At 46.9% G+C, this 26,493-nt stretch overlaps 1 long non-coding RNA gene across 1 annotated transcript in view; it reads left to right on the top strand.

Moving 5' to 3' along the window:
• Positions 1–26,493, top strand: part of LOC307196936 — a 222,781-nt gene that overhangs the window by 136,950 nt on the left and 59,338 nt on the right. Inside the window, exon 2 of the long non-coding RNA XR_013831293.1 lies at positions 16,273–16,436. This is a non-coding gene — a long non-coding RNA (uncharacterized lncRNA). The remainder of the gene's footprint in view (positions 1–16,272; positions 16,437–26,493) is intronic.

The raw sequence follows: 26,493 nt of genomic DNA, 5'->3' as shown, positions 1-26,493 counted from the left end.
CAAGATCGAATCAGAGAGTAGAGGGGCAGAGCTTAACTGAGATTCGAGGTAGCTTCTCCTGATTTCCTTTCCTCTGCTGGGATATGAGCTTTAACATCTTATAATATCTTCTTAGTAGTCTTGCCTGGTGAGTAGTGTTATCCCCATTTTATAGATGATGACGCTGAGCCTCAGGGAAAGAGAGATGATCGCCCAAGACCCCTGAGCTTGTGTCAAAGCTGGAATTCGAAGCACATCCTCCAAGGAGTTATCCAAAGCACCATTGCCCCTCATGTGATAACCACAGGGGTCTCCTTATTGGTTTCCTTGAGTCCATTGTGGCCACCCCACCTACTGGGGGCTACAGTAGTGGAAATGACCTGCAACACCTCATGAGACTTCCCCTTGCCTACTTCTCCAAACCTATCTCTCTATCCTTTCCTCCATCAGTCTCTGAGCTTCAGGTGTACAGTTCGTCTCTTGGCAACTTGATCCTGTCACAGGGCCTTTGCATATGCTGTTCACTTTGCCTACTTCAGGTGCTTTTCACCTTCTGCCCTCTCAAATCTCAGATCAAGCATCCCTTCTTCCTGCAAGTCTCTCCCATCCCCCTCCACACCTCCCCTAGTCTGGGTCAGGTCTATTCATTATACACTCATGCAACAATGTTCTTCTTTTATTTGCATGGTTAGATTTTAATCTAGTCTCCTCACTGGAGTGTAAGCCTTCTGAGGGCAACAACTTAGGTTGCTTTGCTCATATTAGATCCCATCCCTTAGCTTAGTGTATAACACATAGTAGGTACTCAATAAATTTTTGATCAGGGAAGAGAGGGAGGGAGGGAGGGAGGGAGGGAGGGAGGAAGAAAGGAAGGAAGGAAGGAAGGAAGGAAGGAAGGAAGGAAGGAAGGAAGGAAGGAAGGAAGGAAGGAGCTCTTTTTTCTGTATTCACCACCTCCACATTTGGTTGTATTGCCCTGAGGGGACTTACCCACTCCTCCTACCACTTGGCTGGGTGCGTGACAGCCCTTCAGGGGACCATAGTGTCTGGAGCCCCAGAGTGAGTTGACCTCCAGCTGCGCCGGGCTGCCAGCGCCCACGAGGAGAGCTGCCGGCTTCAGCGGGCAGCGATGCTGTCATTTTGTGGAGTGCTAACAGCTACAGGTACTGGTCACAGGCCATTGCCCCCAGCCTTCGCCACGTAAATCCTGTAACGATTTGTATAAACTTCTGTTACATGTGTTATTTATCACTGCAAATAACTTCGCAGTGGGTTGGACCATGCTCTTTTTTCCCCCACATGCATGCCTCAGGGAAAGGCATGGGCTGAGTGGGTGAAAGGGTTCCTGCAGCCGGACGGCCTGGGTGGGATTCCTGGCTCCCCTCCCACTTACCAGCTGTGTGGCCTTGGGCAAGCTTCTGTCCCTCTCTGTGCCTCAATTTCCTCATCTGTTCATTAGGGATAATAATAGTGCCCACCTCAAAGGGGGGCTGGAAGGATTACGTGAGTGCAGGTCCTAGGAACTGGAGACAGTCAGTGACCATAACCCTGCCCGCAGGAGCTCTCATTCCAGGGAAGGGCAAGAAACATGAAACATAACAAACCAATAATATAGAAGGTCAGCAGGTAAAGGTACCTATTGTAAAAAGAGCAAGGTAAGGGGATTGGAAGTGATAGAGCAGAGGGGTACACTCTCCGGTAGGGTGGTCAGGTGAGCACTCAGTGAGGAAGATGCCATTTGAGCAAAGACTTTGAAGAAGGCGAGGGTGTGATATTTCCCAATTTCAGGAAGAGGGAACAGCATATGCAAAAGCTCTGAGGTAGGCATGTGCTTGTTCAGGCAACAGCGAGAAAGTCAGTGCTTCTGGGGCAGAGTGAATGGGCGGGGAAGATGAGGTCAGTGAGCTAACATGGGTCCAGATCACGCAGCACCTGGGGGTCATAATAAGGACGCTGGCTTTTACTCTAAGTGTGATGGGAGCCACCGTGGGCTCTTGAGTAGAGGAGTGAAAAGACTGGACTTAACATTTTTAAAATGTCACTCTGGCTGCTGCATGGAGGATGCATCAGAGGAGATCAAGGGCAGAAGAAGAGAGATTCGTTAGGAGGTCACTGCAGTGACCCTGGTGAGGGACCATGAGGCTGGGTGACACTTGACACATCTACCCCAGGTCACCCCTCTTAGGGGAGAGGAATCAGAAGTCTTGTTTTGGTCAAGGCACTCAGCAGGCAACACTCAGTTTGGCTGTGGAGGCATGCCCAGTTTAAGGATGGGCGACATGGTTTCCTGAAGCTCCTTAGCCCTGTAGGACACAGACAGCTTTCTCCTACCGGACTCCAGGTCTGTCCATCCCACCCTGGCTGTCCTCCCTGCCCTCCACCTGCCCTGCCAATCCCAGCCAGTACCTGGGCTTTCCCCCCATCAGCACCTGGCCCACAGCTGCCCTCAGGGGCCAGCAGGTGGCCCGGAGGAGAGTATGTCTGAGGTCTGATCCTCCTAGATCATTGGTCTGGGATTTGGACCACTTCTGTTGACAGGGCCATGCTCCCTCCAATTGCTCTAAGGAAGAATCCTTTAATGCCTCTTCCCAGCTTCTGGTGGTCGACGGCAATCCTTGGTATTCCCTGGCTTGTAGCTGCGTCCCTCCAATCTGCCTCTGTCTTCACATTGCTGTCTTCCTTCTGTATGTGTGTGTGTGTGTGACTTTGTATGTCTCCATATCTGGTTCTCCTTATAAGGTCACCAGTCACTGAATTAGGGCCCACCTTAATACAGTATGATTTCTTAACTTGAGGACATCTGCAAAGACCCTATTTCCAAATAAGGTCGCATTTACAGGGACCACGGATTAAGACTTCAACATCTCTTTTAGGGGGAATAATTCAAATCAGGCCACCATTATCTCCCAGCCTCCTCCTTGGTCTTTCTGCATCAGCCTCTGCCTGTCTCCTCCAGTTTTCTCCCTGTAGTCAGAGACCTTTCTAAACCATCTGGAAGAGCCACTTTCTTGCTTTTCACCCATCCATGGCTCCCCAGTGCCCTCCCAATAAGGTCTATAACCCTTAGCATGTAATTTAAGGGCCCTGCTGCTCTGGTCCTTGCAAATGTCTCTCTTCTCCCTGTGTTTGAACTTTTTGTTTTAGCTCAGTGGTCTCACCCCTGGCTGCCCATTAGAATCAACTGGAGACTTTCAACAAACACCTATGCCTGGGCCCCAGGACTCATTAATCAGGTGCTCTGTGGGTAGAGGCTGGCTGCCATGTGCTGTGAAAAGCTCCCGGGTGATTGCAATACAAAGCCAGGGCTGAGAACCAATGCCGTACAAGTGGTTCTCACACTGGGGGACTCAGAACCCTGGGGGGCTTTTTAATATCCCACTTCCCAGTTTCTGATTCAGCAGGGCTCGGCGGGGCCAGAGAATTTTGCTTTTCTAATAAGCTCCCAGGTCATGCTGCTGCTGCTGCTGCTGTTGCACCAGTTTCTCAACCTCAGCACTCTTGATATTTGGGCTCATCATAGTGGGGGCTGTCTTGTGCATTGTAGGATGTTTGGTGGCATCCTTGGCCTCTACCGTTAGATGCCAGTAGTATCTCTCCACGCACTTGTGATAAGCAGAAGTATCCCCAGCCATCACTAAATGTCTCCTGGGGGCCCAAACTGACCCCAGTTGAGAATCGGTGGGCTCTGCCAAACTATTGGTAATTCTCATAAGTGCCTCAGGGCCTTTGCACATGCTACTTTCTTCCTAAGTCTCTCTCTGATTACCTCTTGCTGGCTCGTCAGCTCTCCCAGCTTGGCCCCTGAGACGCCTCCTCTGACCATCACATGCCCACCACCCCACATAGCATCATCCCACTCTCCCGTCTCCATCCTTTTGCCCCGAGTATCCCTCCTACTTCTTCTGTCCAGGCCTCCATAATAGCACTCCATTTAGACCAGTTACCTACCCATTTGAAAAGTACTTACTTAACAGTGAGGCACTTATTAACTCTTTCTCTTTATAAGAATAAGTCATTGTACATTATAGAAAATAAATGTACAGCAAAATTCCTCTCCATCCATTCAGCAAATATTTATTGTGCCCCTACTATGTGTCAGTATTATGCCAGGTGCTGAACATATGGAGGCAAGTAAACCATCATGTCATCCTTGGTACAGTGACTTACATATCATGGAACTGGGGGAAGAAAAATTATTCTTCTTTTTCTATTTCCCAGAGAAAGCGCCCATTAACATTTTGCTGTATGTGCCTCCAGGATCGTTTCCCCATAAAATTTATACTTATACATATAAATATACATTTAAATAGTATGTATCTTTAAAATACAGTGCCAACCCATATGTATTACCCTGTAACTTGCTTTCTTCACTTAATATTTTTTTTTCACTTGAGAATTGATTGTGAGCATCGTGTCACATCCATACATCTTCTATAAAATCACTCACAAAATACCAAGAAGAGGTGGGAGGAATTTTTCCAGGGCTCAGCTGTTCCAGGGCCAGTTATTTCTGTTCTTGAAAAGAAAGATGAGGACAGGTGTGGTTTTGGGTGGGAACAGAGGGAGCGCATCCTCACTCAGTGTTGGCTGCCCCCTGAGATACAGCCCCTCCTGTTCAGGATCTGCTCCCCTCCACATACACCCGAGGGCTCCAGCCACTCCTTCAAGGTGGGGGCTGTTATCCTCTGATGCGGGCATTAATTATTGTTTTAATAGGGGACATTGAAGCAGGGAACACGAATGCCCCTGGGATGGGTAACACACCCTAAGTAGGCAGTTGTCTCGGTTACCAAGTTGGTTCTCAAGAGTCTAGCACTTGAATCAGAGATCCGAGAAGTAAAGGCAAAAAGTGTCAAGACTGGGCTTCCAGCAGAAACTGGAATACAACACTGTAAAGCAATTATACTCCAATAAAGATGTTTAAAAAAAACAACAACTGGGCTTCCAGAGCTCCTGAGCCCAGCCTCACCTGCTGTTAACTCCTTCCACCTCCAACTCCAGATCACTGCTTCAGCACTGATGCTCCCTCTGTCATTTTATACTTCTAGGTCTCGCATGTATCTTCCCCTCTGCCCTGACACATTTTAGCCCAGAACTGGCTGATGAACTTCTAAGCCTTTTCCCACCACTGCTTTCAAATGTGGAGATCTGTGTCTAGTTATAAATCTGTACTGTGGAGAGGAGGGGGAGAGGGAGAGGGGGAGAGAGAGAGAGAGGAGAGAGAGGGAAAGAGAGAAGGAAGGAGGGAGAGAGAGAGACAGAGAGAGATAGAGACAGAAAGACATATCTAAAAGGATTGTTTGCCAAAATTTTTTTTGAGTGATTATCCTTGGGGAGAGGGACTTTGTGATTTTACTTTCAATCTTGAATCTTAAAATTATTATTGTTTTAGTCCATTAATAAATGTAATTTTTCCAAAGAGCATATGACTATCACAAAGCAACATTCAGTGGTGACTCCCTTTCAGGACCCCTTTCCTCAGAATGTGCACACCTTCCCCTGAGGTGGAGGGGCGAGGCCAGCCACGGGGAGTTGTCAGAGGACAGGGCCCATGTCCCATCTGTCTCGGTCTCCAGTGACCTGCACAGAGCCGGCCAGGACAGAATGAGTCTTGTAAATGTCTGTTTAATGAACAGAGGAAGGAAACTCATTATAACACCATGTATCGTCCAGGTTAAATAAGGGAAAGGATTATTATAGCAATGATGCTGCAATGTACCCTCAATTAGGCACGGCCATGAGGAGGGCCTGCCACCAACTAAGGGATCATCGAGACACAATTGGACCTTCTCGGGAGCGCCGTTCACTTTGTTTGTATTTTAGTTGTTTGAGGTTTCCTGCTCACCCCTGCCCTTTTTAAAAATTGTTTTTAGGGAAGGGGCACTGACTAACCTCTCGATTGTATTTGGTTGAAGTTCATAATTAAACCAGTTGATATCTTTTTTAAATTAATTTTTACTGGAGTATAGTTGCTTTACAATGTTGTATTAGTTTCTGCTATATAGCAAGGTGAAACAGCTATATGTATACATATATCCCCTCTTTTTTGGATTTCCTTCCCATTTAGGTCACCACAGAGCATTGAGTAGAGTTCCTTGTGCTGTACAGTAGGTTCTCATTAGTTATCTATTTAATTTTATATAGTAGTATATATATGTCAATTCCAGTCTCCCAGTTAATCCCACCACCCCTCCCCCCTGGAATCCGTATGTCCATTCTCTACATCTGTGTCTCTATTTCTGCTTTGCAAATAAGTTCATCTGTATCATTTTTCTAGATTCCACATATGAGCAATATTATACGATATTTGTTTTCTCTTTCTGACTTACTTCACTCTGTATGACAGTCTCTAGGTCCATCCACCTCACTACAGATAACGCGATTTCGCTTCTTTTTATGGCTGAGTAATATTTTGTGTGTGTGTGTGTGTGTGTGTGTGTGTGTGTGTGTGTGTATCACACCTTCTTTATCCATTCTTCTGTTGATGGACATTTGCTTCCATGTCCTGCCTATTGTAAACAGTGCTGCAGTGAACACTGGGGTGCATGTATCTTTTTGAATTATGGTTTTCTCTGGGGCCGGTTGATTTCCTAACAGAAGGGATGACCCTGCCATGAGCAGCGGTTCTCAAGGAGTGTTCCCTCGATTTGCAGCATCAGCACTGCTGCCTGGGAACTTGTTAGAAATGCAAATTCTTGGGCTGCCCCTCAAGCCTCTGAATCAGAAACTGGGGTGGGACCCAGAAATCTATGTTTCAGCAAGTCGTCTGGGTGATTCTGTTGTATGCTCAAGTGTGAGAACCACTGAGTCAGAGGTTAATCCTGTGGATTCTGGTGCTTTGCCTCAAATTCTGGGTGATGCCACTTTACTGGCTGTGTGTCCTCGGGCAAGTCCTCTCTGTGCCTCCGTGACCTCATCTGTAATATGAGGTATCAACAATGCCCATCTCATAGGTGGTGAGGATGGGCTGAAATAATGTATGCAGAGCACTAGCACAGCGCCCACACTCCATCCAAGCAAATGCTGCCTGTTGGCGTATTTCATGGAGTAGGAGCTGCCTTTGATTGTCAGATTCATTCAGATTTCAGATTGTGAATGTAGGGAAAAAGTTTGTCTTAAAACAGTGTTTTTCAAACTTCAGTGTGCTCACATATCACCTGAGATGTTGGAATGCAAATTTGTTTTTTTGGGGTTTTTTTTGCGGTACGCGGGCCTCTCACTGTTGTGGCCTCTCCCGTTGCGGAGCACAGGCTCCGGACGCGCAGGCTCAGCGGCCATGGCTCACGGGCCCAGCCGCTCCGCGGCATGTGGGATCCTCCCGGACCGGGGCACGAACCCGTGTCCCCTGCATCAGCAGGCGGACTCTCAACGACTGCGCCACCAGGGAAGCCCTGGAATGCAAATTTTGACTGAGGAGGGCTGGGGCCAGAGATTCTGCTTTTCTAGCAAGCTCTCAGGTGAAAGGATGCAGCTGGTGCATGGACCACACTTTGAGTACGGATTGCATCTAGTATCTGGGGCTCATACTGGGCTCGCATGATGAGCTGGCAACGGTCGTGGGCTGGTCCTGGTGAGGCTGGCAGAGCAGGATGTAGGGCATTTTGACTATCTACCTCTGGCCAGAATTACAGTGATCTTTGGAGTGAGAACTGGAGATGCGAGTTTGAGCCCCTTCTGTGGCCACTTACCACTCTAGACCACATCCCTCCCATCTCCCACCCTCAACATCTTATCTGCCATGTAGACCACACAATGCCGTTTAGGGCAGGTGAGGAGAATCAAATACTCATTTTCTCAGAGAGTGATTTGATGACAAACTTTTCCTTGGAATCATGGATTTGCCAGAGTTTAAAAATAATGAAAAGAGATGGGAATTTAAAGGAGTCAGGGCAAGTTGATGCTGATGGAAGATGGCGGGTTATTACTGTTATTGTTATCATCATCAGTGTTAGTGGTGCGGGTGATAAGCCCTGGGCTGGGGCTCTCCCTCTACCACCAGCCCCAGGGATGTTCCGCTCTTCAGACTCGCACTGGAATTCTGTTGGCTCCAGGGGGACCCCGTCGGGCCAGCCTTCTGCGTGAGCTCAGTCCACTGAGGGCTATACAGAGGGAGCTCCGAAGCCTCAAATCCTTATTACTCCTATTATCCTTTTCACAGCTACTCTCAGATTTGGAGACACCGCTCACTTCCAAGGGGACGGGACAGGGCTGGAGAGAAAAGGGGTCATGCAAGCTCATTTCCAGAGTAAACAAAGAACACTATGGGGGAGAGGAAAAATGCCTCTTGCTCCCCCTCTCCTGACACATGTGCACAGAACACACACACACACACACACACACACACACACACACACACACACACACTGCCCCAGCCTGCATGTCACCATCAATCAGCTCCCTCCCACTTGCTGTTTGCAGGCAGAGTTCCCTACAGATGTGCTGAGGGGGGTAGGCTGGAAGAAGGAGAAGAAGGTGGAGCTGGAGGCTGGGGAGGGAGGGGAGGCAGAGATATCCTCAAAGAGTTAAAACCTTGCCTTGCCAGACTGTGAATTCACTCGACTCTCCCCCACCCCCCTCAATCCAGCCAAACAACAGCTTGACATTTTCCATCCTTCACGAGAAAGACAAAGACAGGAAGATATTCCCATGATCCCTTTCTGCATGCCTAACCGTGAGCTCAGGTGCCGTGGTGTTGCCCTGCGCCGGCCCCATCAACGTGAAGGGCGAACTCATCCCTTCTGCATCTTTTTCTCGCCACTGCTTGATTAATTGGCTGACTACTACGCCGGCAGAATACCTAATGCCTCTCCTTCCCCTGTTCTTCCTTCACAGGTTTTTTTTTTCCTCCTTTGCTCCATTTACATATACTTTATATTCCATAATTTTCACCCAAAAAGAAAAAAAAAAGGGGGAGCGGGCCCATCTCAGTAATTTGATGTAATGACGGCATGTCACCAAAAAGAGGAATTAGAAAAATCTGTAGGTATTTAATTTATTCTTGTTTTTTTCAAGTAGATCTCTCTGAGAGGAACATTAATATTCATGGGCCAGGAGAAAAAAGTATCCTCAATAGGAAAATTCCAGATTTTTTTAGGGGGGAGGGAGGCAGCTAAATTCAATGCATTTTTAAGCACCATTATTTAACTAATAGCGCTCGAGTCCCTCTGGTCTCCGTTCCTCCCCTTCAATGAAAATAAGCGGGTTTTAGTTTGCCTCCAAGGGCTGTGTGTGTTGGGCTGACACCCACGCAGCTGAAACAGAAAAACTGGGTTCTGTGTTTTCCTCCCCTCCTGGGAAGACTCGAATAAAGAAGAAAAACATAAATAAAGGCCTTTTCAGAGTCCCCAGGCTGGAGTTTTGAGCTCCTCTGGTCTCCGCCATTGGCTGTAATCGCGTTCTGAGGGCTCCATGGGCAGGAAGATTTCCCCGAGGTTTCCAGCAAGGCCACCCTCTTCTTATTAACTTGGGTTCAGGTTTTGGGCTGTTAATTAACTACTTGTTTATCAGAGTAAGTGTTGAGTTAAACCGTAATCATAATTGTTACAGGTGAAGCAGGGGGGAAAAAAACCCCAAAGCATCAGAAAGATGCCTGGAGTGTGAGAACTGAGTGGAAACAGCTTTTCTCTCTGGGGCAGGTCTTTGCAAAGGGTCTTGGGGTGGTTGGCCCTCCCAGGGATGGTGATGTTTGTGGGGGCCCAGGACCTGAGCTGGTCTAGTAGGAAGGTGGACTCTCAGCCATGAGGACCATGTCTGGGACCCAGATGCCTATCCCCATTTTAATCGATGGGACTGGAAACATATCTGAATTTCTGGGCCTGGATACAAGCCATTTGCCTACTGTGGCAATAATAATAATTACCAATACCACGTATCATTATTTTGTCTTTATATACATTAAACTTTTTAAGTATAATTTTAAAGGTTACTTTCCATTTACAGTTATTACAAAATATTGGCTTTATTCCCTGTGTTGTACAATACATTCTTGAGCGGGTCTTATACCCAGTAGTTTATACCTCCCACTCCCCCACCTCTCTGCGGCCCCTCCCCACCCCACTGGTAACCATTAGTTTGTTCGCTCTATCTGAGAGTCTCTTTCTGTTTTGTTATATTCACTAGTTTGGTGTATTTTTTTTTAATCCCACATATAAGTGATACCATACAGTATATGTCATACAGTATTTGTCTTTCTCTGTCTGACTTACTTCATTTAGCATAATGCCCTCCGAGTCCATCCATGTTGCTGCAAATGGCAAACTTTCATTCTTTTATATATCTGAGTAGTATTCCATTGTGTATAGATAGCATTTTCTTTGTATAAGTGTATTAAGTGTAGTACAGATGAATATTTTACCCAGGTTCATACTCTACCCAAATCCAGATGCAGAACATTCCCAAAGCCCCCAGAAAGCTCTCATGTGTTGCCTTCCAGTCATACAGCCTGCTTCAAGGACAGCCACTTTTCTCCCTTCTTGGGCTACCAATGAGTTTTGCTCGTTCTTGAACTTCCTCTAAGTGGAACCATACAGCATGCACTCTTTTGTGCCCAGACTTCTTTCTCAAAACCCAGAGTTTTGGAGATTGGTCCACATTGTGCTATGTAACGGTAGTTCATTCTTTTTATTGCTGTGCCATGTTCCAGCATATAAATAAACCAGAATCCAATCAGCCACTCTCCTGTCCGTGGCCATATGGATGGTTTCCGGTTTGGGCTATTCTGAATAACGCTGGCATGCACATTCGTCTACATGCCTTGTGGGGGACATAAGCCCTCCTTTCTCCTCGGCATAGACCCAGGCATGGAATATCTGGTCATAGGGTAAATGTACTTTCAGCTTTAGTAGACACTAACAAACTGTCTTCAAAGCGCCTGCATCCACTTTTACTCGCCCACCAGCAGTGCCTGAGATTCTGGTCACTCCATATTTTCACCAAATCTTGGTAGCGTTGTCATTCCTTTTAATTTTAGCCGTTTCATGGGTGTGGGACAGGAGGAGACCTTGGCAGACGTTCAGCGGGGAGGAAACAGGAGATGCTAACTCAGAGTGATACTGAGAAAGGGAATTGGGAAGGCAGTGGGACAGAGAAGGAGGAAGAGAGACAGGAAGAAGCGGAGAAACGCCGGTGGAAACCCAGACGGAGAGACGGGTGAATGAAGGGAGAGAAAAGACCCAGGAACAGAGAGGAGAGAAGGGAAGAGAGAAAGAGGAAAGAAGAGAAAAAGGAAAAGGAAAACAGAGGGGAACGGCAGAAGCTGAGAAGGAAAGGGGTGATGCGAAGGGAGGAGAGAAAAGCATGGGAGAGGAGGGAGCTGAGAGCAACCCTGGGCGGCGGCCCTGGGAGGGGGGCGAGTGCAGAGATGGGTCTCTTGGTATTTTATGAAACATGTCCTTTTTTCTTTCCTTTTTTAAAAGTGCTTCTTGGTATTTTTATGTTTATATATTTTAACTTGGGCCTGGCTTCATGGAAAATGCATGAGGAGTAAGTGGTTTCTGGGAATGTTTTATACATGACTGGAGAATTGGGAGGATGCAGGGGGTGGGCAGGAGGGATGGAGGGTGTGGACCACTCCCTCCTTGGGTCTCCCCGGCAGGGCTCCCATGGTGCGCGCAGCAGGCAGGTGGTCAGAGCTGCTGGCTCTTCCCTCGAGGTTACAAGGTGGTGGATAAGTTGGTGTGGCCAGGATCCTCCAGCCCTCTGACCAGGCAATCCACATCCCCTCCTCCCAGCCTCAGTTTCCTCCTCTGCAACTTGGCATGCTAGTACTGCCTGCTTGGAGGTGTGGTGGGCTGATCTGACCTTGTCCAGGGGAAGGCGGCAAGGTGAACTTTCTGAGTGACAGGGGTTCTCCAGGCCAGTGCTTGTCACACTCGGCCATGTACCTGGGGATCTTGGTAACAGGCAGATTCAGATTCAGCAATTTTGGGGTGGGGTCTAAGAGTCTGCATTTCCAGCCAGCTTCCAGAGAATGTGGCTGGTCTCTGGACACAGGGCACTAGGAATGCTTGGGCCATCAGTGGCTTAAAGGAGAGCATGAGAAGCAAAAGGACATCTCTGGAGTTAACAAGACTCAAGAGAAGTGCAGCCCTGGGCTTCAGGAATTCTTCCCTTACCCAGACCGAAGAGAGCTAGGGGTAAGTGATGTGAGCTCCGTCTGTTCTTTTACTTTGCCCGCACCTGCCACGCTCCACTCTTAAGGACTAGATCTTCTGCAACCAGAAATGCTTCCTTGTCCAATAACACAATGGTTCTTAAATTCTTTGAGGGGCAGAGAGACTTAAAATGCCTCTGGACAATCAGGTGTAAAATTGCATACTCTCCCAAGGAACAATGCACGTTCCCACTGTTCTGCATACAATCTCAGTGTCCAGGCATCAGTTCAAGAACATGGGCCTACAGTCACTGCCTTCATGGAAGCTTCTACCCAGGTTTGCCCTAAACAGCATCAGCCCCTCCCCTGAGACTGGCCTCCCTGGGACTCAGACCTTTGTTCCATCACGTAGACATGTCATCTGTTTGTGTGTCTTTCTCCTCCACTGGTGTCTGGATACAGGAAGGAAGAATTGTGCTTGTTTCGGTCCCCTGGAGCCCAATGCAGGAGCTGGCCCAGGAGGCCCCTTGGGAAATGTTAAATGCACTAGCAGGCATATCTCCTTCTGTAAAGTCCACTGTTGGAGGGTCATGGTGGAGTGGGAACCTTCTAGAGTTTTTCTCCTAGACGCTAGACCTTGTCTCTTTGCAAGGATGAAGGCAGCCTCCAGCAGAAGTGTGGCTTTGGGGTAAGGAAGGCAAAGGCTCCAAACAGACAACCCACTCTTTCCCAAAGAGCATAAAGTTTTATAGTATCCTGAGCATCCTTCATACTCCAGTTGGCAGGGGAAGCTGGACCTAGTAGAAAGAACTGAACTGAGAGAAGTGAGGAGTGGGTTCCTGTTATGGACTGAGTTATGTGCCCTCAAAATTCCTATGTTGAACCTGCAACCCCTAATGTGACTGTATTTGGGGATGGGGCCTTTAGGGAGGTCATTATGGTTAAATGCTAAATGAGGTCATAAGGGTGAGGCCCTGATCCAATAAGACTGGTGCCTTATAAGAGGAAGAGTCATCAGAGAGCTGACTCTCTCCCCACGCGCACACAGAAGAAAGGCCACGTGAGGACACAGCGAAAAGGTCGCCATCTGCAAGCCAGGAAGAGAGCTCGCACCAGAACTCAACCCTGCCAACACCTTGATCTTGGACTTCCAGCCTCCAAAACAGTGGGGAAGTAAATTACTGTTGTTGAAGCTGCCCAGTCTGCAGTATTTTGTTATGGCAGCTAGATCAGACTAAGCCAGTTCCCATCCGTGCTCTGTCACTGGCCGCCAGTGTGACCTAGGACAGGTTGCTTCCCATCTCTGGGCCTCAGTTTCCTTATTCATAAGTTGGGATTGGGACGATGAAGCATAGGATGGGGAAATCATCAAGGTTTCTTCCAATTCTGAGAGTTTACGAGCTCTGAAGATGCTCTTCAAGAAGGCTATGATTTATGTCACAGATGTGCAGGAGAAAAACAGTTGCATGGGAATCAATTTTCTCTTGTAAATAGGATCTTTTTTAAAAGCACTCCAGGGAGAAAAGTAGAAACAAACATTTCTAGAAGGCCTACTACGAGGCAGAAAGCACTCTGCAAACCTGGTTTCATTTATCTCCTTACACTAAACTTTACTTACCTTGCAAATATATTATAATCCTAAACTTTTTAAAAAAAATATGATGTTTTGTTTCACAAAGAAAGGAACTGAATGCTCCAGAGGAATATGTGGAAAATACAAAACATAGGATGTAAAAGGGAAAATAAACCATTCCTCCAATAGGTACTTGTTGAACACGCACTATGTGCCAATGACTATACAAAAACTGGGTTTCTAACCAGCTTTTAAATATATAAAATCTCTGTAAGCATAGATTCTATAACATTTAGATTGTGCAGTTTTATTTAAATTTCTATTATATTCATTTTGATGTTGTAATGGAGCTAGTTCTTAATAAGCCCATCACTTTCAAGTCAGCTTTCTTTTTCCTGAATTTAAAAGTAGCACATATGTTTATTGAAGAAGATGTGGACATTATGGGCACATAAAAACAAAGAAATAAAGATTGCTTGGAAGCCACCACCCAGGCTGTTTTCTAATTATGCATCCAGACTCTCAACACACATGAGTATAACCTGCTTCTACCTTCCTTCATGGGACCCCCGACTTCCTATTCATTCCCCACTCCCCCCCCCCCACCACAACTACCAGACTTACACACACTGTGACGTAGAAAGCTACCTGAGGTCAATAATTCTGTCTATTTATATCACTGCTTTATATTTAGCACCTAGAACAGTGCCTGGCACACAGTGAATGCTCCATAAGTAACAAATACTGTATATAATGTAAAGAATGAAGGAAAATTGGGTTATCGAGAACATGCAGTTTATAATCTGCTTTTCAGAAAGCATCAATGTGTCATAAGTGTTTTCTTGTATTATGAAACATTCTACTGTAATATAACTGCTCTGTGGCAGGTGGAATCTTTCCGGACCAGGGCTCGAACCCATGTCCCCTTCATAGTATCCCATCATATAGATGAATCATAAATAACTTCTTTAATCTCATCTTGCAGCTGTCCAAATAACATCTCCAGAAGATCGTGGCAGCCGTTCTTTGCACACTTTGTGATAATTTTCTTGGGATAAATTTCCAGAAGTGAAATTGATGGGTCCAAAAGCAGCATATATAATGGAATATTATCCAGCCGTAAAAAGGAATGAAGTGTTGATGTGTAGTATAACATGGATGAACCTAGAAAACAATGCTAAGTGAAAGAAGCCAGATACAAAAGACCACATGCTGCACGTTTCCATTTATATGAAAATCCAGAATAGATAAATCCACAGAGAGGGAAAGCAGATTAGTGGTTGCCAGGGGCTGGGAGGTGGGGGTTAGGGGAGTGATTGATTCATGAGTATGGGATTTTCTTTTGGGGGTGTTGAAAATGCTTTGGAACTAGATAAAGGTCATGGTCGCACAGCATTGTGAATGTACCAAATGCCACTGAATTGTCTGCTCTGAAAAGCTTTATTTTATGTTATGTGAATTTTGCCTCAGTTAAAAAACTAAAGCAGACACAGTTTCAAGACCAACTTGCTATACTAATTCATGCATTCAGCAACAATGCATTTGAGTGGTCATTTCGTCAAAAATTCAGTAGCACTGGTGAGTTTCTATAAACCTGGACAGGTTTACAGACAAAATGTATTGATTATCAGTGATATCAGTTTTCCTTTTCTCACTGGACTGAATGGATATTTATATCCTACTTATATATTTTTATTTGCAAGTCATCTCAGAGTGTTGGTCTTACTGATTTGCAAGTATGCATTTTCCACTGATGATATTAACCCTTGTCATGTATGTCTCAGACTTTATATCCTTTTATTATTTTGCCTTTTAATTTTAACATAATTCTAACTTTTAAATTGCTGCTAGTCTACCAGATAGTGACTACCACACTGTCCCATGGCTAATCATCTCCCTGGTGATTGCCTACCAGATATTCAGTCCCATTCCCACCTTTTCCTTCCTGATACAGTCCAAATTCACCATCCTTGTCCTGCAGGTAACCTACCTCCAGCTTCACAGGTGAGCCCTGACTGACCATGCCAATCACAGTCACCCCATTTGTCTTTTCAGGGTTGGTTAAGACCTGGGTGCACAGCACAATCACAGGTGATGAGATATAGGAGCCTCTGGGAAAGGTTGATTGACTGTTGTTGTTTATTTTTTTAAATAAATTTATTTATTTACTTTTGGCTGCATTGGGTCTTTGTTGCTGCGCGCGGGCCTTCTCTAGTTGCGGTGAGCGGGGGCTATTCTTCGTTGCAGTGTGCGGGCTTCTCATGGCTTCTCTTGTTGCAGAGCACGGGCTCTAGGCGCACGGGCTTCAGTAGTTGCAGCATGTGGGCTTCAGTAGTTGCAGCATGTGGGCTCAGTAGTGGCAGCACCAGGCCCTAGAACATGCGGGCTTCAGTAGCTGTGGCACGTGAGCTCAGTAGTTGTGGCTCACAGGCTCTAGAGCACAGGCTCAGTAGTTGTGGCACACCGGCTTAGTTGATCTACGGCATGTGGAATCTTCCCGGACCAGGGCTTGAACCCATGTCCCCTGCACTGGCAGGCGGATTCTTAACCACTGCACCACCGGGGAAGTCCTTGATTGACTTTTATAAAGAGGCATTCATGAGACATTGCCCCTGTTCTTTCTCTGCAGGTGGCTTGATCAGAGAGTGATGCCAGGACTTCTGCAGCCATCTTGTGTCCATGAGGAGAGCCAGACCAGGGACAAAGTGGACATGCAGGGAAGGACACAGAGGAGTAGATCCAGACCCCTGGAGGCATCCCATCAGTGCACCCTCCCCCTGGGCTTCCCACGAGGTGAGATAATAGATGTCCTGAGCCTTGCAGGCATCCAAATTGGTTGCCTATTACCTGCAGCTGAGAGTATCCTAAACCACCAAACTCCATTTAGAGACTGCTAGTTCCTTGTTTGCTTTTTTAGAAAACGTATAAACCAACCACTCCCATAAATGCCTTTTTAAATAAAACTTTTTCTATAATTTGACATGTATCCTCAGATTAATTCCCAGAAGTGGAATTATAGGCTGAGAGAGTATTAATTTTTAAAGTTGCTTCATTCACATTTTCATTTGCCTTCCAGTTGGCGGCTCTACAGGCTTAATCAGTCTCCCAGCCAGAAATTAGGGAACAGGGGTTTGAACCAAGGCCTTCTGATACCACATGCAAAGTTAGATATTAAAGGAGAGCTGGGCTTTAGTCCTGATTAAGTTCCTCCAAATCTGAAATCATGGGTAATGAATTCCCTTTGCCTGAATAAAGCATCCCCTGGGGAGCCAAAGCTGGCTGTCATGCTTTTCTGTTTCTTCCACTTCATTATGGAGAATTCTAGAATGTCAGGATTGGGGAGGACTTTAATGGTCCGAGTTGGGGTGGGGTGGGTCAAGACCCCCATTGCTAACCTTGTGAAATGTATGGACCATCTCTTAGAAAAGTTTATGCCCATCTGTATTAGTGCCCCGGGGCTGCTGTAACAAAGTACTGCAAACAGGGTGGATTAGAACAGCAGAAAGGTATTGTCTCACAGTTCTGGCGGGGGGGGGGGGGGGGGGGGGGGAGTCTGAAATCAATGTGTCAGCAGGTTGGTGCCTTCAGGGGTGGGGAGGGAGAATCTGTTCCATTGCTCTCCCGGATTCTGGTGGCCTCAGGCATTCCTTGGCTCTTAGGTGGCCTTCTCCCTGTATCTTTGCGTCATCTTACCTCCATCTGTCTCTGTATCCAAATTCCCCCTTTTATAAGGACACGGTCATCTTGGATGAGGGCCCATCCTCATGACCTCATCTTAACTCAGTCATCTGCAAAGACCCAATTTCCAAATAAGATCACATTCACAGGTCCTGGGGGCTAAGACTTCAGCGTCTTTCAGGGGGACACAATTCAACGCATAACACCACCCAAACGTGTGAGATTGTGCATAAAATATCAGGGGTAATGAATCCACTAAGGTTTATCTAGGGACCCCAAGATGAGACTCTATTCTATTATGACCTCTTCACTTTAGAGTGAAAGAAAGATGGGAAAAAGTGACGGGAAAACCGAGGCCCAGGGAGGGAAAGGCGCGGCTCCAGGTTCTCACCGCAGTAGTGGGGATGTGCCAGGACTGGAGCCCACGTCTCCTTGGCTTTCACATGACATCTCAACAGGATCCCAGCCCTCGATAGGCCCAGTCTTCTGGCAGCCACAGAACCTGAGCCAAGCTGTAAAGGGACAGGTGGCCAGACTTTGAGGGAGGTAGAGAGGAGCTGGCGGGGACGGGGAGTGCCTGCCAGGGTCCACCCCTTCCTTAGCAGACAAAGGAGGCTAGAACATTGGGAGTCAGAACGCAGGAACGGGGCACATCCCAGGGAGGCCAGAGCTTGTGAAAATTGATGCAGGTCATGGAAAGCGTGGGAGAGGAAGCTCGCTCCCATTGCAGACTCTTCAGAGTGACGATAGGGTGGATTCTGGCTTCAGTTCCCATTGGCAAGGCCCCTGGACGTTTAAGGGGGCAGCCAGGAGGGGGCCGAGGAGCCCTCCTCTCTGCTGCCTGTGCCAGCTGCCCATCCATAGGAAGCCAGAGTGTCAGCCCTCCTGCCCCCGATGCCAGCCCAGAGGTGCCAAGGCACCAGGCTCAGCAAAGCCAGCTGGTAGTTTAGCGCAGAGCCAGTGGCCCGACCGGCCGGCCCGTCTGCTTCTCACTGCCAGCTGCATGCCTGTGTGAGGGGGGCCGGCAGCCCATCCAAGTGGCCGAGGTGCCAGCCACTGGGTGCTTGGGGCCAGCTGGCAAGCTGGCAGGACTGGCCAGCGTACCCATCTGCCAGCCGGTGCCAGATGAACGTGCAGGGGAACTGGGCCCGGGGACCTTGGGGTGCCCGCCCACCTGGAGTTCCAAGGCAACGGAGGCCCTGGCTCTCCTCTTCCCTCTCTCCCACACGGCCTCATGAAGTCTGAGATGTTGCTAACAAAGGCCCTAAGTAAAGGCATGGGGAAGCATGGAGGGGCATGGACGGTTAGGAACACAGGACCCCAGAACCATAACATCACAGGATGGTAGAAGCCCAGCAGATCGGTGGTTAAGAGCATGGACTCTGGGATTGGACACCCTGGATCTAAATCCCAGCTCTGACACTAATTAGCTGTGTGATCTTGGGTAGGCCACTTAATTGCCTGTAGGCTCAGTTTTCTCATCTGTAAAACGGGAAAGTAGCACCTGCTTCATTGGGTTAAAGTGAGGATTAAATAAGATGGTTACATGACCCTTAGAATATGGTAAACACTCAGTACAAGGTGATTATTATGATAGATTCTGTTATTAGAATCAGAAGATTAGAGTGTTTGAACTCAGATGGGCTTCAGATATCATCTGGTCCAATTTCATCATTTTTAAGCTGGGGAACCAAGGCCCAGATTGGGGAATTGTTGGATTATTCAGGTCACAATCAAACAGTCTGATTAAAAAATGGGCAGAGAGAGTGGGGGGAGAGGGAATTGGAGGAAGGTGGTCAAAATGTACAAACTTCCAGGTACAAGATAAGTAAGTCATAGGGACACAGTGTGCAGCATGGTGACGATAGTTAACAATGCTGTCTTGCATATCTGAAAGTTGCCAAGAGGGTAGATCTTAAAAGATCACGTCACAAGAAAAAATATTAAAAACTATGTGTGGTGATGGATGTTAACTACACTTACTGTGGTGACCATTTTGCTACATAAACATATATCAGATTACTGTGTTGTACACCTAAAACTAATACAGTGTTATATGTCAGTTACAGACCAATTTAAAAAATGTAAAACAAGGTCACAATCGCACAGAGATCATTTGGGGTACAGGGACTAGATTCCAGGTCTCCTGACTCTCTCCCTGGTCCTTTGCCACGAGAAACTCACCTGAATTAGGGGAGGTGATGGCAAGGTAGGGAGGGGCCTCCCTGTCCTGCCTCAACCCACCTAGATGCCCCAAATGCCTGGCTACCACCCTCCCCACTTAGCCCTCCTATTGCACTGCCTGATGTGTGAGTGTGTGTGTTTGCCAACACATACATGTGTGTCCGTGTATGTGTCTCTGAGTGTTGGCATATGCCCTTGTATGTCCACTGTGTCCTGTCTCCTCCAAAAGACCAAAATCTTAAGGGCAAGTCCCATGTCTTATTCAGGAACACCTCAGCTATCCACAGCTCACCTCTCTGGAAGCCTCAGATATCCAGAAAGCCTCTGGGCATCCCTGAGCCCCTGTGCTGAGAACAATCCCTGTCACGTAGCTGGAGCTCTATAAACTTGTGATGAATGAATGAATGAAGCAGATGGAGCGTTTGTTTGGCCTGGCACATCTCTGTGAGTTTGGTGAAACAGGACTCTTACTGTCCACCCGCCAACCAATAACAGCAAGGATATGAATGCTGTAAAATCTTCATCTTCACCAGCAACTCTCGACTCTCACTCAGAGCCTAGTTACCCTGATTTTGCACACAGTATTAACAAAGGTAGTTAGCTGGCCTGGTCTGCAGGTTGGATGCAACAAATAGAAGGGAGAGGGAAGCAAACAGCTGCGGGTAAAAGCAGATAAAGGTGGCTGTGGATGCCTTCATGGGCTAGGGAGAGAAAGGACTGTTTGGAAGAAGCCTCACTAACGTCAAAACCAGAGCACTCTGGGGCCACTCTGTGTGGGGGAAACACGCCTTCTTGTGCAGACCCGTTCATCTCTCTGGAAACTTAGTGATGCTCATAATGATAGATATGAGATTCAGTTCAAGGGCCTCCATGCAAAGTATCAAAGAACAGAATGAGTTTTGGAGAGATTTCCATCCAAAATGTAATTTTCAAAATGGTAATTAAAGAGAGCTGATCTTCCATCAACCGGAAAGCTTGGCTTTCTCCAGCGACTTGGTCAGGGAAGGTTACATGCAGCTGGGATCCACTGCTCTTTGAGTGGACAGAGCTGACAATTAGAGAACTTAAGGGAAGCAAAGGGAGAGGGGAAGGTGTGGGGGAGATCAGTCAAAACGGCTTTTCATCCTGAATGTGAATGTTAACACTCCCTCATTACGCGTGTGAAGGAATGGGCAGTGTTCAAAAGTATTTCGCATCCGTTATCCTTCACCTCATTTATTGGGCTTCTCGTCTACCAAAGAGGAGACACGTGCACATACAGAAACACAGACACACACACACACGGATGTGCACCCATACGTAAGGACACACACTCATTCACGTCCTTATGTACACACAGACATGCACACACATATTCAGACGCACATGTGCCACATCCACGTGTAGACGTGTATATACACAAACACACATACATACATTTACACACACAGATACACATGCATACACGAAAGCACAGACACATGCAGGCATGCACACATGTGCTGGCTGGTGTGCACCCATACACGAGGTACATATACGTGTAGACATGCATATATACAAAAACACATGCACTTACATCTCTTATCCACTTTTGACAAATGAATGGTGCGACATAGAGGTGAAGGGACTTTCCAAGGCCAGGCAAACGGGTTCAAGTCCACCTCTGTCCAGCTGCACAGCTTGTGCTGTTTTCACAATACTTTTCTTCTGCTAATAGCAGAGGAACCGAGGAATTGAGGAAGGATTGTTTTTAAAGAGTTTGCCCAAAGCGCATCTTCTGAGAACCAGCTGCCTCTCCAAGCACCTCCGTTTCACTGTTCCGTGCTTCTAGGAGGGCAGAGGTAGCTGCACCAGGTCAGAGAGGAGAGAATTCTGAGCTGCATGAAATATGAGACCACCACGAAGGGAGGATGCCTCCAGTTGCTGGCCACTGGAAGATGCCTCAAATGCCCCCACGACTGAGCTACGTAGTTTCCTGGGCCCTTTGGTGGGCACTGCACAAAGCCTTACAAGTCTCTGCAAATTCCAAAAGCACCATGGGGTTGAGGAAAGTGCCTTAGCTGGGGACCAGGAGACCTGGGTTCTAGTCCTGTCTCTGCCCCTCGCTTGCTGCCTGTTCTTCCCTGCTCTGTTCTTAAGCTCTGCCTCTGCTCACTGAGGAGGGTTGGACTTGGAGAGACAGCGGAGAACACAAGATGAAGGTTTAAGACTCAGCTCCATGGCTTTACAAGATTTGCAACTTGAAGCAACTCATTTAATATCCTGAGCCTCACTTTCCTCATTTATGAAATAGAAACGACACTACTAATTGGGCAGCTGCCATTTATGTGTTCCTGGCATGTTCCAGGCAAAGGAAACTGCAAGTGCAAAGGCCCTGTGGCACCTGCTTGGTGCTCATGTTCACCACCTCACTGATGAAAGGCCCAACTGTGGGCCACCTCCCGTTGCTGATGATGAGGAAGGAGAAGACCAGAATGGTCACGTGGCTTGCTTGAGGTTGCAGAGCTACCTGATGGCAAAGCAAAGACTGGAACCAGCCAGGACGAGAATGAGGAAAGCATTGGGCACAAAATTGAAAGGAGGGTATCAAAAATCCCAGTAGTCGAGGTAAAAAACAAACAAACAAAAAAAACTGCTTCGGTGAAGTATTTTTTTAAAAAGCGAAAGTTAAGGCAAACCAATCTCTGATGAACAAAATATCAAAATTTTAAACAAAGACAGAATTAGAATTACTGATTTTCCCTTTTGCCTCAGGCACCAATGTGACTCCCATGGCACTTTATTTAAAATGTTTAGACTTTGTTCATCGTGGATTTTTGTTTGCATTAAATTTGAATTTTTAAAATATTGCACTAAAATGTTTATCTTGATTATTGAAATTTTTGGTGCCCCTTAAATTCTGTGCCAGAGGTAAGTGCCTCACTTGTGTCACCCTAGTCCCAGCCCTACAGGACTTGCTCTGCCAACCCGGATGCCTTGCTCCTTCCCTATGGCTCTTCACTCACTCATTCATCTACTCATTTGTTCAGTCATTCAGCATATATTTTGGATGCCCATGATTCCAGGAGCCAGAAAAATAGCAGTGTACAAGATAATCATGGTTTCTGCCTTCCTGGCATGGACCGTTTAATTTTAGCAACAGATGTGGACGAAATAATCTCTTAAACAAATGTACGAGTAGATATGTGGCAGTCGCAGCAAAGGGAACTAATGGAGGTGTTGACCAAGAGTGGCAATCAGGGCAGGCTTCCTTGAGGAAGTGGTGTTTGGATGAGATGGAGTTAACCAGGTGAGAATGGATTGAAGGTGTGTGGCTAAGAGTGTTCCAAGCAGAGGAAAGGCAGATGCAAAGGCCCTTTGTGGCAAAGGCAAGAGTGTGGAGGGTTCTAGAAACACAAGAGACCAGTGCAGCATCATGCTGAGAGCCAGGAATAGTGTGGGACAAAACAAAGACGGAGAGGTAGGCAGGGTCTGAAGATGCAGTGGGGAAGGATCTGATCTCCAGCCCAAGGGCAGTAGGGAGCCTGGAGGATTTGGAGCTGGGGAGTGACATGATTAGGTTTGTTCTTTGGGGTGATCCCCCTGGTTGATTGCTGGATGGAATGTATTTTGGTGTTATATATGGAACCCAGACTCCCTAGTTTTCTAGTCTGGCTTCCCCCTTTCTTGCTGTGTGACCTTGGGTAAGTCATATAGCACTTGCCTTCTCTGTGTTTCAGTTACTCATCTGTAAAATGGGATACCAGTCTCTCAGTGTTGTTAGGATTAAATGAGATTATAAGTGTTGGTCTCTACAATAGGCCTGACGCACAGCAAACAGTTGGCCGTAATTATTATTACCGAGGATGGATTTTAGGGGGCAAAATAGAAGATAATAAGAAAGCAGACACTTCCTTCAGCCCGGGGGCGGTGCCGCCTGGGCTCCTCTGCCTGAAGCTCCTTGCTCCCTCATTAGAAAGTGGCTTTTCTTTCTGCCGCACGCTCTCCGGAGGAGAGGGCATGGTGGAGGCTGCAGGAACGCTGTGAAGGTCTTAAAAGGAATTATACCCTGCATGAAAATATTCACTCCAGTGGAGGGCCTTAAACCATTCCCCTGGGCATTGAACAGTGACTGAGCGTGTATTACTGTGCATTTAAGGTGATGGCAGCCGCCCAAGGTCAGAGAGAACCGGCAGGGAAGTGTTTAAGCATAGAAGTTCCCCTAAATAGTCGCATCCTTCCTCTAGCTGTTCCTCTCCCCCACCTGCCAAGTGACTGATCCATTGTCCTCCATATCCACAACCCAAGGAATAAAAACAGTCCCTGAAATTGCTCAGGGAGCTAAGGGAAGGGAAGAGGAAAGGGAACAGGTCTGGGCTGGGAGCAGGAGCGGGTCCAGATCTTACCCTGTTGTGGTCTGGAAGGACTCACTTAAAACCTCTGACCTCAGCATCATCATCTGTAAAGTGGGAGCCAGGCACCTGCTTAGTTCTAATTTCTGAGAAAACTAAATGAGGAACTCCAGCCTGGAAGGCCATATACAAAGTACTCAAAAATGATCATTTGTCCTTTCTTGGAGCTTCCTTCCTTCCCATTTTTTTTTTCTTTCCTAAATTCTAAATGACTTTACTTCTTGGCAAGGTAAACAACCTCCCCAAGCCTTGAGTTTCCTCATCTGTAAAGTGGGTACAATAACAGGAAGGACTTACAAGTTGATTGGGGGGAATAGTGAAATGTTTGGAGCTATTGCACGCTGAGATGGGAGACTGAGCCTCACCTATCTTGATGGGTTTTGTCTTTTCACAGCCGAGGGTGGCAGTGGGGACCGGTAGACTCTTCCCCTGCTTGCATCTGGGCACTGTTCTGCCTCTGGTAGCAGCACTGTGGAAGCATAGTATCCTTAATTCTGGACCTTATTGAGTCCATGAATCCTCTGCATTTGAACACCCAGAATCATCATATTTTTAAAGTGGGTCCCGGCACCCTAAGGTCTAAGGAGTGTCTTGTCCCAGGTAGAAGTGCTCTGGGCCAGGACTGAGAATCCACACATGGGCTGTCACTGGCTCAGGGAAATGGGGCTCTTTAGCAAGCCTTGCTGGCCTCAGTTTTCTTATCTGTAAAGGGGGAAACAATGGAATGTACTCCATAGGATTAATGGGGGGGGGGGTTAGTGGGGCAATGCTTCTGAAGTGCTTAGCACATAGTAGGAACACAGTACCTATTAACTCCTTTTCCTCTTTCCTTGTTGCAGAGCTCAGTGGGGTCACCATCACCATCCAGAATTCTCAAAAGGAGCCATTTTATGAAATACATATCACACTTCCTTTTGATCTTGGATCAGTATAAAAATAGGGAAAAAGCTCTTTTAATTAAGAGAGACTCTAAAAACAAAGAGAACTTAGGCTCACTGTCTCACAGAAAGCCTTGTCACTACCAATGAATGTTTCTGGCAGATGCAGGGACAAAAAGAGGGATTCTGTGGTTAAACAGGTTTGGTAAGCATTGTACCGAAAGAATTAAGTGGTTGTCTTACCTACAGGGCAGGTCGGAGTCCTTAGCATGTGATGTATACTTCGAAGCAGCAAGATGGGCTCTGATTACTCAGTGCTTCCCTAATTTACCTGGCCAGAGAATGCCTTGCTGGGCTCAGCTTCTATAACACACATTTTTCTGGGGTTTGGGGGGAGAGGAATAAAAACTGGAATAGCCAATCTTGGGGGCTCTTCTTACTCTTGAAACTTGATGTCTCTATTTTAGCTGTTTCATTTATATCTTTCTTTATTTTAAATAACTCCTTTGTGTAATTTTCCTCTCTTTTTGTCTGTTCTTGGCTCGATGCATTTTGCAATCAGTGCTTCCCTGACTTGGTTTCCCTATTACAAAATCACTGAATGTTGGTGATTTGCCTAATGATTATCTCTCGAGAATCTGCTCCGATCCCCTCTGGGGCAGGTACTTCACCATACACCAGGGGGCAGGCCAAAGTGAAGCAGGGCCCTGTCTCAGGAGCCTGAGGCCAAGGGAGGCTCCCAGCTCTCCCACTGCCTACCTCCCCGTAATGATTAGTTGGAATCCAAGACAGCAATACAAGAAGTGTCGTTGGTGGGCGTGATGGAGTGCCTGCTGAGTGGGCTGCAGATAAGCACCGTGATTTCGGAGGACGCTTCATCATTTCGCAGTAAGAACATGTTAACGGGTGATTGTTTGAACGTCTCCAGCTAATAGGATATTATTCATAACACTCTGGCTAGTTGGAATCGAAGATGATAAGAAATTAAATCCTTAATGGCTTTCTTTAAAGGAGGACTTTTCCCAAGGGGACCTGGAACCTTGGGAATTCTCTCCCTCTGCCCTGGCAATATCTCTGTGGAGGAAATTGGCTTCAAATGAACTTCCCAGGGAGGCACAAAGGTAAAAGGAAGAGGAAAAAAAGCAATTGGCATTGATTTGGTGTCTACTATGTGCTGGGTACCTAGATATTTTACACTTCGTCCCAGCAACATCTCTGTTGTGACCAGGTACTATTAAGCCCACATCAGAGCTGGGGGATCTAAGGCTCTCGGAGGTGAATCTCCTTGCACAACGTCTCAAGTTTGGCCTCTGGAGTCATGATTTGAGTTCCAAAGCAATTTTCTTTACATGAGATACAGTTTATGGAGAGGGGAGTTGTCTGAAAGAAGGAGGAGCCCTTGCGTGAGATTTGAAGGTGGGAAAGGAGAAGACATAATACCCTGGAGGGATCTGCAAGCAGGGGCGAGGTGTTGGCAAAAGGAAGGCATGGGTTTTGCAGGTGGCGTCTACATTAACTTTGGGAATCGTCTATTTCCAGGAGACAGGCAACCAACATTTCTGTGATACTCCCTGTGATTCTGGTGCTTCTGGATTTCCTGAGCTGGGTTCCTTCTGTGTTTCTAACAATTAAGGAAGCTTCTAACTCCCTGTATTAAATCCCTTCCTGCTTGAAATACCTTGTGCAGTGACTGAATGATGACAGAGTAAGCCACCAATCATTTTACAAACACATACACAC

The sequence above is a fragment of the Stenella coeruleoalba genome (genome assembly GCF_951394435.1).
Source record: "Stenella coeruleoalba genome assembly, chromosome: 14".
Classification (NCBI taxonomy): domain Eukaryota; kingdom Metazoa; phylum Chordata; class Mammalia; order Artiodactyla; family Delphinidae; genus Stenella; species Stenella coeruleoalba.
This window is presented reverse-complemented; position numbering and strand designations above follow the sequence as displayed.